At 40.7% G+C, this 10,390-nt stretch overlaps 1 pseudogene; it reads right to left on the bottom strand.

Moving 5' to 3' along the window:
• LOC111153165 overlaps window positions 1-9,809 on the bottom strand; it is a 58,156-nt pseudogene extending 48,347 nt beyond the window's left edge.
• Window positions 9,810-10,390: the final 581 nt, after the last annotated feature.

Here is a 10,390-nt window from a genome sequence, read left to right on the forward strand (position 1 = left end):
TGAAGTAGTTTTTTCTCATTTGTAGAGATGACTCTTTTTACCACCAGAAGTAACCTTCATGTCACTAACCTAGCATGCATTTTTTAGTCCTCTGTGAAACCTCGGCCTCTGTGAAACCACTTCTCTGATTTTCCTATCTCTCTATTTTCTTTGTCTTCTTTGCCTGCCCATCTTCCCTCCTCAATGCATCATTCTACATTCTCTCCCTAGGCAATCTCATCCATTCTTACATCTCCACCATCAATATTCCAGTTCAAATCTTTATCCCATATCTCTCAGCTGTGGTATAAATATGCAACTTTCCAATAATATAAACACCTGATATCCCCAAAGCACTTCAGACTCAACATTTCTAAGCTAAACACATTGATTCTTCCACCGTTACCCCACAAAGCTTATTTGTACTAGGGTTTCCCTTCTTGGTGAATACCATCACTATCCACATATTTACAGAAAGAAGCTCAAAATGAAGAACTCATCCTTGACAACTCCATCTCCTTTATCTTCTATAATCCAATCTATGATTAAGTCCAATTAATTTCTTTTTTTTTTAAGATTTTATTTATTTGAGAAGGAGAGAGAGAGCACAAGCAGGTGTCGGGGAGAGGCAGAGGGAAAGGGAGAAGCACACTCCCCACTGAGCAGGGAATCCTGGACACTGGGATCATGACCTGAGCTGAAGGCAGACGCTTAACAGACTGAGTCACCCAGGCACCCCTAGATCCTATTAATTTCATCTGTTTTCTCCCACCACCACCATCCTAAGTCTAGCTATCATCATCTCCCTTTTAAGCTGTTACCATAGCCCCCTCAACCGTTCCCATCATCTACTTTTGCTCCTCTCAAATCTCTTCTCCAAGTGGTCTTTTAAAAACATGCATCTGTTGTTATTACTTTCCTGCTAAATACCCTTTTATGGATCTCTATTGCTTTAAGAAAAAAGATCAGAATCGTTAGCTTATTCTTTAAAGCCCTATAGCATCTGGCACCTCTTCAACCTCATCTCTTTCACTTGCCTTATTAGTTCCTCTGCTCCAGCCACAATGACTTTTCTTCATCTCCTCATATGCACCATGATCATCTACCCCAGGGCCTTTGCAGGTATATTTCTTATTCCTTAGATATTCATCCACATTCCTTATTCTAGCGTCCTTTACCAACAACTCATTTTTGTGGAAAATCTCAGCATAACACTTTTATAAATCTGAAGGCCTTCATTCTCTGCTGTGAAAAATGTTTTCTTCTTACAGAAAATAGATGGAACCAAAAGTGTCTATTGTCTATTGTTCTTAAGCAAATTATACCAAGATCTGTGATTTCCTTCTCCAGAAGAGAAAATGTAGTACCCGCAGAATGTCTTGTTCAGAGACATTCTTTTGTTTCATAAGAATGTCTTATTCAGAGACATTGTTATGTTTTTGTTTTGTTTTATTTAGAGATTATACTTGCTTGTCTTTTTATATTATTAGAAAAATGAGAGATATTTGTTCCTTGGCATCCTGGATGAGGTAAGAGAATAAAGATTGATTTTCACCAAAACCTGGCAATTTCAATTCTTGGAGCAAGTAATAAAAAGAATCCAAATGCCTTTCCCATTCCTCCCTCTGTACAGTGGCCCACCAGTCCTGCAGAAGTTCAGGCATTTGCAGTGACATCCAGAATCTTAAAGACGTTGGAAAAAGCCCACGTTTAGATAGATAACTAGAAGCACTGAGGGTAATACCATTTTCTTCAGAGAAATCAGCAAGCAACAGTAAAACCTTTTTGGCTTGTCTTTCTCTCAAGGCCTTGATACTTACATCACATGATATTAAAAACAAAACAAAACAAAAATCGTGCCTCAACTGGCAGGTCTTAAAAAAACTTCTCTTCCTTTGGAACTTAGGTAAAATGTCATTTCTTCGAGCAACTCTCTCCTGAGTCTACAGATGAGAGCAGGTCTTTGATCATGTGCTCCCACAGTTTGCAGCGGTCTTACTGCATAACAGCCTTTCCATTTGTACTTATGATACGGTGAGATTTTTTTATTGGTATCTGACTTCCCTTTTGGGATGTTAACTTGGGGACCAGGAACCACATCCACGCGGATCATCGTTGTACTTCCAGAGGTCTGCACAGTGCTGGCTTGTGCTGGGTGTTTGATAAATATCGGTTAAATGAATGAATGGAGGAGTGAAAGAATGTAAGAGTGGAAAAAGTCTTTTTTTCATTATTTATCTGTCCAGTTAGTAGTCTTGGAAATGTAGAATCATAACCTGAAAATCCTATTCTAATTTATATTTCAACATTTTTTAATTCAAATCTTGGAGAAATTTTTCAAAGAGAGAAAATACCATTAAAATAGAAACAATTTCTGGGGCACCTGGGTGGCTCAGTCTGTTGGAGGTCTGACTCTCAATATCAGCTCAGGTCTTGATCTCAGGGTCATGTTGGGTTCCACATTGGGCACGGAGCCTACTTAAACAAAAATAGAGACAGTTTCTTTGTTGATATAAAACGTAATTATTCAAAGGTGCTCTTCCTGCTTACGTTCCTTTCTGTGGTATCTATTAGGAGTGCTGAGCTCTTTGTGTATGAGAATGTGTGTGTGTTACATGCGGTACTTCCTAGATCCATCTGCAATATGGCCTGGGTTTGGTGCCTGTGGTCACTGTTTGCAAAACCTGCTGTTCACTGTTTTTTTCCCCTTCCTCTCTCCTTGTGACATACGTCTCCTGTATTCACAATGACTCACCTTCTCCCAGGTGCCACTACTGCTTCCCAGAAGGTCACAGTTACTGCCACATGGCCTGATTTTGTGCTCTTAATCTTCCTTCTGTGGACCTTGTTATGTCTCTGCTCTTTGCATGACAAATGCCTGCTCAGCTGGCCTCCCCTGAAAAAAGCAGGCTGCCGTAAGCATGACAGCAGGACTTCTGAACAAGCTGCATTCCAGACTGATGCTGGAGATCCTTGCCCTTCCATCTGTTTCAGGGAAGAAAAGTACAAATTTAAACCTGACCTTGAATTCCTAAGTGTTATTTGGGGAGTAAACAAAATGACTAGGTATTTTTGCAGTACATTAACTCTCCCACTAATACCACTCAGTGCTCTCCAGCAGCCGATTTATGTAACAAGCTTTTACAATCTCCCAGCCGGCTTTGCACGTCTACCCCATTTATCTTGCACCCGGCACTGTCCCCCCCCCCCCCCCCCCCCCCCCGCGGAGAACCCCCCTTGGCCTCTTTTTAACTTGACCCTCCCCCCCTTTTCTTGCCCTTTTTTCCTGCTCCTTTCCCTTTTATTTTATTTTTAAAGATTTTATTTATTTATTTCAGAGAGAGAAGGAGAGAGTGAGCAGGAGCAGGAAGGAGGGGCAGGAAGAGGGAGAAGCAGGCTCTCCACTGAGCAGGGAGCCTGATGTGAGGCTTGATCCCAGGACCCTGAAATCATGACCTGAACCAAAGGCAGACACTTAACTGACGGAGTCACCAAGGTGTCCCACCCCCGACCCACCCTTTTCCCCCTTTCCCTTTTAAAAAACCTCTTTCAGCCCCTAAACTGACATACCTAATTTTGTTCTTTTTGTGCCAACAACTTGGATTCCCTCTTCTGGAGATTCTCTTTTTCTTTTGCTTCGGCTGCTTTCATCTATGCTGGGTAATGAGTTTCCTCAGTGACCAGTTTGGCTGCTGGAATTTCACTTTCTGTGTAGAGTCTACTGACTCCTGCCCCCACTGGGCGCCAACCAGTCCCATCAACCAGGAGGATGCAAGTGACTGTGGGGCCAAATTAGTTTTATGTTTCTTCTGAAAAATTGGAAATAAGAAAACCAAACCTTTCTGGGTGTTGACACAGTTTGGGATGAACAAGTTTTGACTATGAATAAATTTGGGGTGTTCACTGTACAATGACAGACTATGATCTGTCATTTTATTTTTAGAACAAGGAGTCCAGTATTTCAAATTCGAATAAGCATATTCAACATCACTATGAAAATGTTGATTTTTAGGAGGATATTTTGTTTGTTATTTAAGTGGATAGATTATATTTAAATTATGATGGTTGTTTAAACACTTGCTTAACCACCTGGGTGTTGCAGTCCCGGTGTAACCTCACCTATGATCTATTTGTTGCTGCTGTGAACCTGGATGTAATCCTTGATTCTCTCCTCCTACTCCTGTTTTGGTTAAAGTGTGTGAAGTTACAACTATTCCCTTCATTTCACCACTTAATACACCCTTCTTCCCACTCTCCTCTCCTATTATCATTCCCATCATTTTCAGGGAATCTCAAAGTCGAGGTTGTTTTATAACTCTTGTGACAAGCAGAATCAGTACCTGAATAGAGGCTATTTTGTCACGTGGTGATAAGCCTTGATTCTCGTCATTCTGGTTTGGTAAGTAACCAGCCTCAGGCTGCCCACCATTTCGCCAAGGCATCGGTCTCCTGAATTTTTTGTCAGATTGCTCCGTTGTAGCTAGGTAGGAACAAGGATACCATTTTTCTTTTTCTGCTGTAGAATTTTCAATTATCATATAAAATTAAGCAAGTACCCATTAAAAAATATCCACCGCATAGCTTTTTAATTTTAGTGGGAACTACCATTTTCAAATGCATAATGACATATTTTCACAGAATCACAGATTATGTTTAATCCCCTCTCCTTTAACTTCAGGGACAGCTGAGTTGTGAAGAAAGGATGGAGGCTGTCTGGAAGTCTTCGTCTCTGGTCCTCTAGATGAAATTAACATTCAACTCTACTTTCCAATATCCTTTAGATTGTGTAAGCTGTTTGCATTTTGGAGCATTTCGTTTGCATTCAATGAGGTTACAGTTATAGAACAACTGCAAAATTTTTACTCTTTAATCAATTCTGCATATTTTAGATTCCTCCGGAGAATTAATTAAATATTCAGTTATTTTAAAACTCGATCGTCGAAGGGGGAAATTGTGATGAAATAACACTCTTGCTATAAGAGACACTCCAAAACTTCGGTCTAGAATATAACATGTGGGAGGAAGTGTAACAAGCAGTCTCTCACCTTCGGGTTTCTGAGTTTCTCCAGATGTCTCTTGTGCTCATTTTTTCCATGGTAATTATATTAGTGCTTGAGAACGAATGATCTGGTAGTGAAGATCTAGAGATATACTTGGCATGATGACATAATCTGAGGGGGGAGACTTTACGGATGAAGCTTCCAATCTGACTCTTCAAGATGTTGCTCTATGACCTCTGTCGCAGGCTTTCCTTCTCGGTGCCATAGTTTGGATCTGCTAACTGTATAAGATTGAAGAAAGGGTAGTGATTGGTGAGGAGAAATTGAACCCTGGTTCCCTCCTGGAGTAGACTGGTGACTTTTTCTACAGAAAATATCTATGTTAAAAAAAAAAAAAATTTGTATACAGAAATGCTTAAAATTTTCTCATCTTATTTGATATCATAGATCTGTATTACTTTTCCCAGGTAATAATTCATAGAGACGTGTGTGTGTATGTGTATGTGTGTGTGTGTGTGTGTGTGTGTGTGTGTGCATTAACTGGGTTTAAAATGCATGACTTTAATACTAATAGGATGCTAAGTTTGTACCCATTAGTGTATTTACTGAATATTCTCATTTAATTATGTAGACTTAGGAAAAACCTGTCATTGATTGGTCTGCTTGCCCACACATATTGGTTTCTGCCTAAAAATATGCTTTGGCAACAATAATGACTTGGATTTTAGGATTTTTATTCTGTCAGATTCTGGACTAACTGCTTCAAATACTTATCCTGTTTTATCCTCACAAGCTTCTAAAACCCATTCTACAACTGAGCAAACACGTTTGGCCTCATGAGGGTTCCCTATGACTGCTTTAATGAGGACAAAGCATCTTGAGCTTAACTTCGTGATCCGAACCTCTGGCTGGCATGAGTCAGAAGTAGATGGCAGATTGTGCAATTCCATTCTATCCAGCCTGGTCTGGAGGAGTAATAAAAGTCAGTCCTTCCATAGGGTGGAACTTGGAGAAGCCCCTATTTGTTATCTTTTAAGTCTGGAAAGGAAAATGGCCTAATGTAAGGTTTTTACACATGTCATGATCAATGGATCATAGTTTGGCTGATGACTAGGTTTACTGAAGACCTTAGACACAGTATCCTGCACAACTTTGCTCTGACCAAGGACTCACTTTACAGTGAATGAACAAAGGCAATGGGTTCACACTCAGTTATTTATTGATCTTTACATGTACTCTACCATCTAGAAGCAGTTGGCTTTATGGAAAAACCTGTTGAAGATTTACTCATGGTGCCGGTGGGCACATACATCTTGCAATGTACTCAGTGCAAGCTTTCAACTATATGCTCTTGGATCAATTCACGACACTTTTCCTGGCTAGAGTACATGAACCTTCAAACCAAGGAATATAATAATGCTTAATCACCAATTCAAAATTTTTGCTTCTGTTCATGTGACCCTGAGTCCCATTGGTTAGAGCCTTAAGTACTCAAGGGATAAATGAGTTTTTCAGGAAACAAAACAATGGTCCCATCAAACTGGAAATTGAGACTGCTACCTGACCATGTTGATCTCCTTGTGCCATTGTAATAGAAAGCTTTGGTATTGATGCTCATAGTTGATCCTGAGTATCATGGTGAAGGTGACCTGTTACTGTGACATTGAGGTGATGTTCTGGGGTAATTCCTCCTTCTATTATAGCCAGAGTTTACAATAAATGGAGAGCTACTGAAATTCCATGTAGACAGGACCCCCAAACCTAGATCCCTCTGATATAAAGATTTGAATGAGCTTACCAGGAAACAACAACAACAACAACAAACCCCTGAAGAGCAACTAGGCTATGGAAGAGGAATAAAATTTTAGCCATGGCCCAATGACCATGTAGATATAATGACTGTGGATTTCCTTTCTACTTGAATTTCCTTCTTTGCTGTGAATGTATATGTAACATCTCTTGCTGTCTGACCTCTCCCCCTCTAAAATCAGAACATGATAGATTTGAGTTAGACAGATCCTTGCATGTTTCTTTTTCCTCTGCTCTCCCTTTCCAACACTGTAAGGGTAGAGGTATTCATGTTACAATTTGTCGTTGGTTTCTGGATACTGAGGTGCAATTATGATAGAACAAGAGATGTTAACATCATTGAGATAGCCTGGATTTAAGTTGTTTTGAGAAGGAGTGCCTTGTCTTCCTTTTGGGAGAGGGTTTGTGATTTAGGCTCTATAAGGGTAATTGCATTTTGTTAGGTAGGAACATTTGAGGGAAACTTAATTAGAGAAAGAATAATCTAGGCAAAGCTGGAAAACCAAAGAGGTGAACTGGAATAGATGTTTGTCCTTTCCCTGGCTTCCCAGCATTCAAATCTGCCTTCTAATTTGGAGGAAATCCTTCACCACGTGAATCTCCATGGGAGGCAAAGCCCTGTCTTCAACTAAAGAAGATGAAAAGGATCAGATACTCCCATTCTGCCCCCCTTGACAGCTATGAAATGAGCATGTGACCTAGGTTTGGCCAATCAAATACTCCCAGTAGGGAACTGCCCTCTTAAGTGAGAGAAACAAGTTGTGGAGATCTTTTACAATTCACCTCACAATGGCTAAGCACAGAGAGGATGCAAGTGGCATTCAGTATCCAGTGAGAGCAGAGTTTGGTCATGTACGGTCCAACAGTAGTGGTGAACCATTCAAGCAGTGACACCCTAACAAGACAATTTCCGTGGCATAACCTTGCCCATAGCTTGGAACAACCCACCTCTCTTATTTTCCATCCATTTCCTCCATCTTGTTCTACTGACGATTCTCTGAACTCTCACAATAACCTTCTCATAGGTTTCTTTTCTTCTTAAGTTTTCCCATGTAATTCTTGCAACCAAGAGCCCTGGCTTCTAGATGTATGTATTATTATTCCATCTTCGGCTATGAATTTGGGTCACTGAGAAGTTATATTAATTGGCCAGTGGTCACATAGGGAAATATTGGAGCTGAAATTTGAACTCAGATCTACTTGATGGCAAGCTTGCATTCTGAGCCACCACTCTGTTAGTTAAAAATAGAAAATGTTATCAAGATTAGCTTACTAGAGTTTTTAGACCTTATTAGCTTGAGGACACAAGAATTGAAGTCGTAGGTTGCCGCCAACAGTTGGAGAAATCCAGTCGCACTGATGAACTAAAGAAGATGCCTATGCCATTGCTTCAACATATAAGCAGACACTTGTTACTAGTATAGGTCTATCATTGTCTTTCTGAAGAGTCTGGTTAAGTGGTGCTTCCTACTACTTCTCTGATGGTCAATGACCTGCCTCTTTTCTAAGCATTCTGCTCTTACCTCACTTCCTTTAAAACTAGCTTCCTGTGGGCGTGCCTGGGTGACTCAGTCAGTTAAGTGTCTGCCTTCAGCTCAGGGCATGAACCCAGGGTCCTTGGATAGAGCCCCACATCTGACTCCCTCCTCAGGGGAGGACACTGCTTCTCCCTCTCCCTCTGCCTGCCACTTCCCCTGTTTGTGCATACTCTCTCTCTGTCAAATAAATAAGTGAAATCTTAAAAAAAAAAAAAAAAAAAAAAAAAAAAAGAATCTTGATCTCTTTCGGGTTTGGGAGTTCAAGCCCTATATTGGACTCCATGCTGGGTGTGAAGCGTACTTTAAAAACAAACAAAAAAATAAACCAAAACACCCACAACAAATTAGCTTCCTATGTTGTCCCATCACAGATTTTGTGACAATTATTTTCTCCAAAAAATAGAATTCTACTCTTTTATGAAGGGTTTTTCCAATCCAAAGGACTGGAAAAATGCTCATTTGGTTCTTGGTGAAGCCTGGCCTTTGAAAGCTTCCTGAGAAGATGGCTCATGGTTACCCCCAGGGAGACGTTTAACTATCTGGCAGCTTTTTTCATTACAGACATTAAGTAAAAACTTCTCTGTCCTTAATTTCGCCTCAATTTATTCCTTCTCTTCAACTCAGTAATGACTCTGACTGTTGTTTACACTCTGTGGACACTTTCCAATGACAGTCACGTCTTCTCTGGGTGGCTACTCAGCAGAGCTGGGCATTTTAGAACCCTTTAATCATTTCTTTTCGTATGGCAGTTCCTTTGCCCTCTGAGTCAGATTTGTGCTCTCCTCTTGACTTCCTTCAGTTTCAGCCCAATTGGATATATGATTAGCATATAGATTTTTCCTGCTTCTGGCAAGGATTTTGCAGATGGTTGCAAAAGGAAGCTACAAGATTTCCAGAAGACCCAATTTCTAACCCACCAAACTCCACAATTGCCTGGACCAATATCCTTCTTCAAATGTCCTTTTATACCGAGTTTGCTGCTGGTAATGGGAATTTAATTGTAGGGCTTTGGTACAAAATTCAGAGGGCGTTTGTATTTTACACTGCTCTTTTCCTCAGGCTGTGAATCTCAAATGCTAAAGGAGAATCACAAATTCCAGTTATCTTCTAGTGCTTAACTCCAGGCAATGTCCCTTATCTGAAAATTGACTGTAGAATGCTTTAAATGTATCTGCAGTGGCTTCTTGCTCTTTTAACAACCATCACTCTTTTGTAATAGGTATCTTTCTTGCCAGGGACAGTGTCTGTGATTCTGAAACTCCCATCTCCTCCAGGATTTAATGTTAATTTTCACAGCTATTTTGTTAACTGGCATTGTCCTTTGTTTTGCTGTAAGGTAGCCAGCCACACAGGTGTATTGATCAAGCCCCGCACCGTCCAACCGCCTATAAAGATTGGGCCTAAGCTCTTTACTTCTTGGATTGGTAAAAATGGACAATGGGTTAACAGCCTTCCCATTCCAGTGGTGGAACGGCTGGCCCATTTTCTGACACAGTGGAAAACATCAGTGAGCTATTTGATAGGCTTCTATTCCATCTTACTTAAGAAGAACTCTGAAGCCAGTGAATGAAAAATGGAAGTTTACTTAACGCTGGTAGAGCAATTGCCACCTACTTAGCTCATATTTGATCTTGAAGAGTTTGAAGTGGCTTTGTCATAGGTGTTTGCCTGACTAGACTAAACTCCATTCTTCACTGGTTTGCTTCTTTGTCGCCATTTTGGAACCGAATGAATGCCTCCTATTTTATTTTTTATTTTTTTTTTTAAGATTTTATTTATTTATTTGAAAGACAGAGATCACAAGTAGGCAGAGAGGCAGGCAGAGAGAGAGAGAGGGAAGCAGGTTCCCTGCTGAGCAGAGAGCCCGATGCGGGGCTCGATCCCAGGACCCTGGAATCATGACCTGAGCCGAAAGCAGAGGCTTTAACCCACTGAGCCACCCAGGCGCCCCTGAATGCCTCCTATTTTAATAGGCCGTTCGCTGTTTTCTCAGGACCAGCCTTGGGTGGGAAAGTACTTATCCTGGGTCTATGCCTCTAACCTCCCCTTAGAGACCAGAGGTCC

This window comes from Enhydra lutris, unplaced genomic scaffold, assembly GCF_002288905.1.
Source record: "Enhydra lutris kenyoni isolate GAN:26980312 unplaced genomic scaffold, ASM228890v2 scaffoldscaffold3, whole genome shotgun sequence".
Taxonomy (NCBI): Eukaryota; Metazoa; Chordata; class Mammalia; order Carnivora; family Mustelidae; genus Enhydra; species Enhydra lutris.